Source organism: Cherax quadricarinatus, chromosome 15 (genome assembly GCF_038502225.1).
Source record: "Cherax quadricarinatus isolate ZL_2023a chromosome 15, ASM3850222v1, whole genome shotgun sequence".
Classification (NCBI taxonomy): domain Eukaryota; kingdom Metazoa; phylum Arthropoda; class Malacostraca; order Decapoda; family Parastacidae; genus Cherax; species Cherax quadricarinatus.
Genome location: NC_091306.1, coordinates 46901701 through 46910547, shown reverse-complemented (window position 1 = coordinate 46910547; position 8847 = coordinate 46901701).

Genomic DNA, 8847 nt, shown 5'->3' with positions numbered 1-8847 from the left:
TTCTCCCATCCCCCTTACTCGTCTCCCTTGCGAGTATGCATGCACCTCATCATTTTTACCTCTACTCTTTTCATCTCTGCTTCCCTTTCTTTTTCCTCTCTTCATCTCTCCCTCTCTTTTTGCATCGAAATGCAAATACGTGTGCGAGTGCCGCCCTGAATCATCAAATACTGAGTCAAAGTTATTATGATGTCGCTGGAATAACGTTAAGGTAGATGTGGTGGGTATCCTCAGGGGATACGATTTTCCTTCCTTATTAAATATCCCAGAAGGGAAACCTTTAGTTAAGTGATGGCAAAAGTTTTTTTTTTATTTTTTAACTGTTATTTCTTAATCCAACTTATCGTTTTTATTTCCCTCATAATATGAGAAGGCCTCATACGATCAGCTTCAAATTTTGACAGTGGTGTAGGGCTACTAGGCCCAATATTCTTGGAATACTGGGTGTGGGAAGACGCCCTATAAACGGAGTTGCAAGACTAATTCCAAGCGTCCAGGGACTGCTAAACTTTCAAAACTGTCTGTGGTAAAGTTTCATACGTTCAAAAAGGGACGTCTCTAAATCCAACGACGGCGAAAAGTGAAATTAAAGTGTGTAGACGCGCATCCATCAATTTAATGTGGAAACTAGTTTTAAATTTTGAATTCTGTTAAATAACGTTAAATATATTTCAGTCTACCTCATTTATATGGCTTCACTCTTCATTGTCTGAGGCATCTATAGGCTAGCATAGCCCTCTTGTTCGTGGCAAATTTGTCAAAGCTTTAAAATTTCTTTCTCTAAAACTTGGAATCATTGGACGCCACGCAATAACCTTAGAATGTTTCTTCTTATCAGCTTCAAATTTTCAGCATTGGTGTGTTTCCCACAAAGTAATGTTCTCGTTGTTATTGTCTTCCAAGAATCCCAATTTACCCGTTGTTGTTTTTTTTTTTTAAATTGTGATATTGATTCCCATTCAATTAATAGAATAATGCTTCATTTTATCTGCTTCAAAATAGTAAGTTTAGGTGCACATTTGAAAGTATAATGAAACTGATGAATAAAATGGAATAATTGGATTCAAAATAGTTAGTGAAAAATGTCTTTATGATTGGCTTCAAATTTTCGGTTTTCATTGGATTTTTTAAAAGATTACATTACTGTATGACCCATGTGGCTTCAGCGCTTAGTTTTGACTGTGACACTCTTAAAAAGAACACTAGGCTTTCACTCTGTCCAATGCAAATTTTCAAAAGCCACTCTTATTGAATAAATTTATTTCCAAGTTATAATCAGAGACTCGTCTGTAGGGTAGAGTTTTATAATTTGGGATTTCACAATTTAACTGATTTAGTGTGATTATTTTTGAGTGCTTCATCTGATTGGTTTCACCATTTAGCCCTGATAACTGATACTGCGCATTCTGAGTGCCTTTAAACGTAACTGCTGATGTATTTTAGATTGGCCTCTCTCTGAGATAACAAGAGCAGGCCTGGTAGGTATTGTATACCATACTGATATTCACTCTGTCAGGCACAAGAACAGGCCTCTTCAGCTTGGCTTCAAACCTGGTGTTTCTTGAAGAATTGAGACACTTATGTAAAATATGGGAATCTGTACTGAAGAAACGTTTCACCACATAGTGGTTTCATCAGTTCAATACAAAGCAGGAAGGTATAAGGAGAGGAGGAGTTTCAGGTAATCAGTCCATCAGCCTGGAATCGATGTGTTCGGTCCATCACTCTTGTAGGACTGGTGGACTGCATATATATCGATTCCAGGCTGAGGGATTGATTACCTTAACCTCCTCTCCTTATACCTTCCTGCTTTGTATTGGGCTGATGAAGCCACTGTGTGGCGAAACGTTTCTTCAGTACAGATTCCCATATGTTGCATAAGTGTCTCAGTTCTTCAACTTGTCGGTTTTGAAAACCATTCATCACAATTGGTGTTTCTTACTAAAAGGCTTGTTAATAGTTTTGGGCTGTGTAAATCTACATTTGCTATTTTTAGCGAAGAAAATGGGATGGAAATAAATGGTATAAAATACCGACACAATGGAAATATAAACACAAATGCAGTATAATGTGATCCTTTATTGACTACGTTTCGCCCACACAGTGGGCTTTTTCAAGTCACAAACAGAACTACCTGGGGTGGAAGGAACGCGAGTATTTATAGTCCGGTTCAGAATGCAGCATTCTTCACCTGACCTCAGCATTCTGAACCGGACTATAAATACTCGCGTTCCTTCCACCCCAGGTAGTTCTGTTTGTGACTTGAAAAAGCCCACTGTGTGGGCGAAACGTAGTCAATAAAGGATCACATTATACTGCATTTGTGTTTATATTTCCAAGAAAATGGGATATTAGTGCAGTGTGGTACCTTGTGACTTCTTTTCCTGATGATTCACTTTAAATCTTCACTGCTAATATTTAACTGTTTTCGATATGAGAGTAATATTATAATTGTTAAGTAATGTCTTCACACAGATTTATTTGTGCCCTTTTACAACATATAAAAGCTGCGTCAACCATTAAAGATTACTGCCGTACAGACATATTTTATTTTAATGAACGGTAGAGCTAAATTCCTAGGGGTCTTATAGCGGCTTAGGAAGTAGACATTCAAACTCTATCCACGAAAGGAGAGAAGTTCAAGTTTCAGGTTCAGTTGTGTAATAGTAAAATTTGATGTGAGACTAACTATCAGGAAGCTTATTACAGCCAGAATACAGGTATGTCATTGTGAATTGGATCGTAGTATCACTTGCACTGGCACAGGAGTGGATGCAATAACAGTAATTCCATGGTGAGGAGAAGTACCTAATTCCGTCTAACCATTGTTCCAGGAAAAAGAGTCTCAATAACTAACGGATCACTTATGATCTACAGTAACCTAGAAGACAACCAACTACATTAATTCTCAGCAAACAAAAAGTAGCAGCAGGTAAGACTCATCTGGCTACCTATTATGTGTAGTAGTTCCTGATAGAACAGCATTATCTGAGACTTTCGATAAACTATGATACATTATACGACTGTTGGTGATATCTCGACTACTACTACTGCTGCTCCACCGCAACTACCATATCATCCACTAATATCACCTCAACTCGTATAACCACTTCTACCACCGTCTTTATTGGAACTTTCTCCACTACTGTCCCTTCCACTGTCACTATCAATATTATCATCGCTATCACCAGTACTACCACCAGTGTTATCCCTACTACAAATATCATTACCACTATTACTGCAGTGCTTCTATCGCCAATATTACCATTATCATCATTTCTTTTACTGTCATCACCACTACTTCTGCCACCACCGCCAGTACTGCCACTGCTACCACAATTATTAAGAGGCTGGCCAGTGGCAGAGGCTCAACACACGTAATCAGATGTTGACAAGTCATAGGCAGCTGGATGGGATCCATGATAAATTACCAGCTACAAGTAATGGAACCTTACGAAGATAAACGACGAACATAACACCAAAATCGGTATTGAAAGAGCACATATAACTACAAATAGTTAAAGTAGAGGTCAGTGTCACACCAGCTGCTTTCTCTTATAATGATAATGGTAGAATTTCCGACAAAATATTAGATAAATGGAAAGAGATGCAACTAATGTGACATTTTATTGTGGCAACGTTTCGCTCTCCTGGAGCTTTGTCAAGCTTCTGGAGAGCGAAATGTTGTTACAATAAAATGTCATGTTAATTGCATCTTTGTCCATTTACCTAACGTCTGATGTTCTCCAGTCTACGCTCAGTCATCTCAACTGCTACTGTTATAAATGGTGATTTTCACCCATCAATTTCAAAATGTTATGTTGACTACAAAAGAGTAATTTGTGTCATTATCATCTTAGCATTTAAGGTCATTCTTATGCACACTGAGAATGACTTTCACTCCTCCCCCTCCTCCCTTTTCCCAATTTTACACATCGCAATCTCTGGCTTCCAATCAGTATATACCCCTATCCCTGTCCATCCTTGTCCGTCTCTGCCACAATTCTCGCTACTTATTGTCAACGGCACAATTGAAACGTCGGATCTGTCATGTTGAATGAGAAGACTTGGGTGACAGCATTACTGAAGATCTGAGTGGGAATGAGTGAGCTCTTGTAGTTGTACTCTCCTAGCTATGGTTGCGGGAGTTAATCTCAGTTCCTGTTCACTTATGCACAGATGGTCACTCTATTCCGGGCTTCATGATTATATACACATTCTTAGGAATGTATATATAATCTTCTTCTATTTATTACTTATCCAGATCGTTAAACAAACTAATAATCCTTTCACGGAATTACTTCTTCATATTCCTGTAACTAATTTACTAGTCCCTTGGCAAATTTCAATGCTTTATTTAGAGTTTGAATACGTTTCCTACCCATTAAGAGGTTTAGCATACAAATAGCGAGTCGTCAGAGAAATTTTGTTTAGGTAACTTAAATTCGCTTATTCACCTAATATGCAGCTCTGGCTAATTTTTTTTTCTTATACTTTTTCCTAGGACATTTTCCTTTTCTCATATTTGGAGCCTCTGTCTCGACTGTTCGTATTCCGCGTGCGTTTTCTCTGTCGTTTCCCGGATTTGCTAACCTTACTCTCTCTGGCATTTAAAAGTTCAATAATCATCTGTCTGAATTTCCTTGTAATCTGTTCAGGTTCACTTGTAGGCACAACCTCTTGTGTTCCCGGTATTTATTCTCTATGGTAATTGAACCTTGCCTACAGACTTTCTTATCAGGTAAATTACTCCAATTCCTCACCAACTTAAGTCAGAGTAAATGCTTCCTCATATTCCTGCGACTCATCTTTCCTTTAACTTTTAATTGTGCCTTTGTGTACTATTTTAGTGCCTCTCGAGTAGTTAATCTTGTTCTCTTCATTATAATGTCTTCTCTTCTCTCCAATAATATCGTCAGGTTCAGCTCTTTTGGTTTCTTTTTATGGTTTATATCTCTTCCCGCACTAACCTTATATAAAACATGTATAATTTGCTATATTTATCATATTTACAAAGTGCTCATTTAATGCAGAGGCTATTTAATTAATGTGCGATGGGGCAATTAGCTTAGTAGCCTCTGATAAGAAATATTGTATTAAGTTCATGGATAACATTTACTTTCATTTTCCTTTTACGCATCAGTTTTCCAAGTTGTTATAATACCTCAGCTCATTTTAAAACTAGCTAGCACTGAGTAAGGTATATACCACCCCCTTGGGATGCAACACACGAGTCGACTAACACCTAGGTACCTACTTATTGCTAGGTGAACAAGGGCAGTAGGTGTAAAGAAACATGCCCAACGTTTTACCCGTGCCGGGGTTGTGACCATGGACACTCATTTTAAGAGCTGAATGCGTTACCAACATAGCCATTGCTCGGCTAGGTATTGTGTAATGAACACCTGCCACTGGAGACAGAAACTCAGAAAATAAATTTGTCTGCATATTTCAACCCCTTGCTTGGGTCCTCTTCAGCAGATACACAAAAGACGAACATGAATTTATGGGAAGGTTGAGCTTGTCAACCGTGCAGGTGAACATAGTGCGTCAGGTCACCTCGTGGGAAGACAGGTCAAGGAATCAGTGATTGTAATGACAGGTCTTAAAGTAAATGACTTGTATAAGCTTAAAATTAATTAAGGCAAGTAGTTCCTCTGTGCTATGTAATTCTTGTTCTTGTGCTGGCGTTCTGTGTTAGGTTGGGTGCTGGTATGTACGTCTTGAGAGCGAATTGTTAAATAACATCTCGTTTCCATTGTTCCTGTGAAATGTTAAAATTAGGGGTGGTAGCTATGACAGCAGATTCTATGATTCTGCGTTTGTAGCTACAGTGTAATTTGTTTTTGACGATGGCAGTTTCCCATTGAATATTGTTATTGTCGTTGTAAACTTGTTGAAAAATGGCTGAATTCTCTTGCCCATACATATTGTTCTCTGTTGTTCGATGATCCTCGTAATTAGCATGCGGCCTGTTTGCCCGATGTATACTTGGTTACAGTCTTTGCATGGTATGGTGTGTCTTATGTAACTGAGTGCTTGTGTTTCTTGGAAGAGGGATTTCTTAGCTTGTTGGAATATAAAGTGATTATATTGGTCACTTTATTGAGACGGTTGAATATACCTTGGTGGTATGGAACCATGAGTTGAGGTTTGATGGGTAGAGTTGAGGTCTTGTGCACTGAAGTTGACATTTGCTGTCTTTTTTCTTTGCCTGATAAACCAGTCAGGGTATCCTAATTTGGAGAATTATGTTCTGAGGATTTATTTTTCTTGGTCCAGCTTTGAGGGTTGTGTATCTTGAGTGTACCTACAAACCGGCTTGATACGGTGCTTTTTAATCTGCATTGATTATTGGCTGTAGAAATGAACATAGTTGGCAGTGTGAGTGAGCTTTCTATAAACTGAAAATTCAACTTCATTGTCCAAATTTCATGTCTATTAGATTTCAATACTAACTTCATTGTCGTTAGCGAAAGGTGCATCAGCTCGCACTCAGAACAGATTGTCTAAAGCGAGCAAATTTTCATATCAGCTGTATCACCATCGCAGATTTTTCAAATAGAAAATGAGAGATTTTCTTTCATAAGTGTCATTCTAGTGTCAGGAGCTGAGTGGGAGGCTGTGGTGGTCTTAACCATTGTGCTGGGATGTCGTAGTGGGAGAGGAGTTAACCAGCACTTACATTTATTTGACTAATTATGTGTTTTCGTTTGTCGATTCTTCTTCTTTTTCTTTTTCTTTCTTTCTTTCTTTCTTTCTTTCTTTCTTTCTTTCTTTCTTTCTTTCTTTCTTTCTTTCTATCTTTCTTCTTCTTCTTCTTCTTCTTCTTCTTCTTCTTCTTCTTCTTCTTCTTCTTCTTCTTCTTCTTCTTCTTCTTCTTCTTCTTCTTCTTCTTCTTCCTCTTCTTCTTCCTCTTCACTAATAACAACGGTACCGCCACTCATCAATAATCATCATACAGTCATCATTACCGTACATATATAGACAAACATTAAACCTACCAGATAACTGGAACATACATTATGTCATGTATATTACTCTTCTGCTCATCATGAAACTCAAAGATAACAAAAAGTATGAGATCCTCAACACATCATGCATAACAACCAGATGAGAACCATCCTAAGTCTGGTTAGGTTAGAGTTTCTAAACAAGTTTTCACGTAAAGTGAGAGAGTAGAATCTGAACCATGAGCACAAAATACCTAACAACTCGTGTTGAGAATATTTTGCTTCTAAATCTTTTTGAGTTACGAACAATTTTTTATTCTCCTATACAGTAGAAAATCCGCATAATTTTACATTACCCGCTGTAGGTGCCCAGACATCAAAGAACCTTATTTATTCAGCTATTAAAGCATGAATTAGTTACATAATCATACCATAACCAAAAAGGGAGGAAAGTATATTGGTTGGTGAATAAGGTTTAATGCTACGGATCACAAGATGGTCATTAAGGATGCACTTCCAGTCTAAAATACTTTAATATCTAAAATATGGATTAAAATATTTTTTTCGGATTATGTACACTAAGAGACATACACGTCTCAGTTTACATAATCTTTGAAAGTACTTCATTGTACTAATGAATAACACTGAAATAGTAGGAGTGATTCTTGTAATATTCATCTAACTTATAAATGATAATAATATTAAAAGTGCTATGAACACTTGTCGAGGATAGAGAATATTAATGATTAGAAAATGAAGAGTATCCTTCACGCAGAAAGAAAAGCAGCAGTTGTAATGAGTACTTTTCAACATTCTACTGGAGTACTCATCAGCAGAATGATTCTGTTGATGAGGACACTAGCTTGGAGTCGAAATATACAGACATATTACATAAGAACATAAGAAAGAAGGAACACTGCAGTAGGCCTACTGGCCCATGCGAGGCAGGTTCAAGTCTCCTACTGGCCTAAGTCAGTTCAGGTCACATTCACTTAAGGAAGGAGCACGGCATCTGACATAGTAGCACAAGCTAGTCAGGTCTAACTCACACTCACCCACACCTACTCATGTATATATCTAGCCAATTTTTAAAACTACACAACGTTTTAGCCTGAATAACTGTACTCGGGAGTTTGTTCCACTCATCCACAACTCTATTACCAAACCAGTGCTTTCCTATATTCTTCCTGAATCTGAATTTTTCCAACTTAAAGCCATTGCTACGAGTCCTGTCTAGGCTAGATATTTTTACTACGCTATTTACGGCAAAGTTTAGTAAATACTACATTATATGCCGCAAGTTATGTCCTGTCTGCTTATACTTTGCCTTTTTAATATTTTTTATTACTGAAGAATGAGACACTTGTGAAACATTTTGGATTTTTTTTTTCGAGAAAACGTTTCGCCTGGCTTCTTCAGTCCAATACAGAGAAAATCGCTGGAAGATAAGTAGGAGTTTGAGGTAATCCCTCCCTCATCCTGTAATTTATAATAATGGAAGATTACACAGAGAGATGTGCATCCCTCAGTGAATATAGTGTTAAAGTTTACTTTATTCCTTATTTCAATAATTAACTCATTTACTCTACTAGTGACATGCAGCCTTAGTGACCCTCACATTGGTAGCACACTCAGTTCACACACTGAGTGTTCGTGGCTTGATACCCAATACAGGGTGGAAACACTGGGCATGTTTCCTTAAGGTGCCCCGTGGCCTGGTGGCTAAAGCTCTCGCATCACACTGCGAGGGTCCGGGTAAGAATACCAGCGAGGGTAGAAGCACTAGGCGTGTTTTTGTTGAACAAGAATGGTATACAATACCGACAATTGAAATTGAGACACATGTACAACATCTGGGTTGTACATGTGTCTCAATTTCATCTTGTCGGTATTG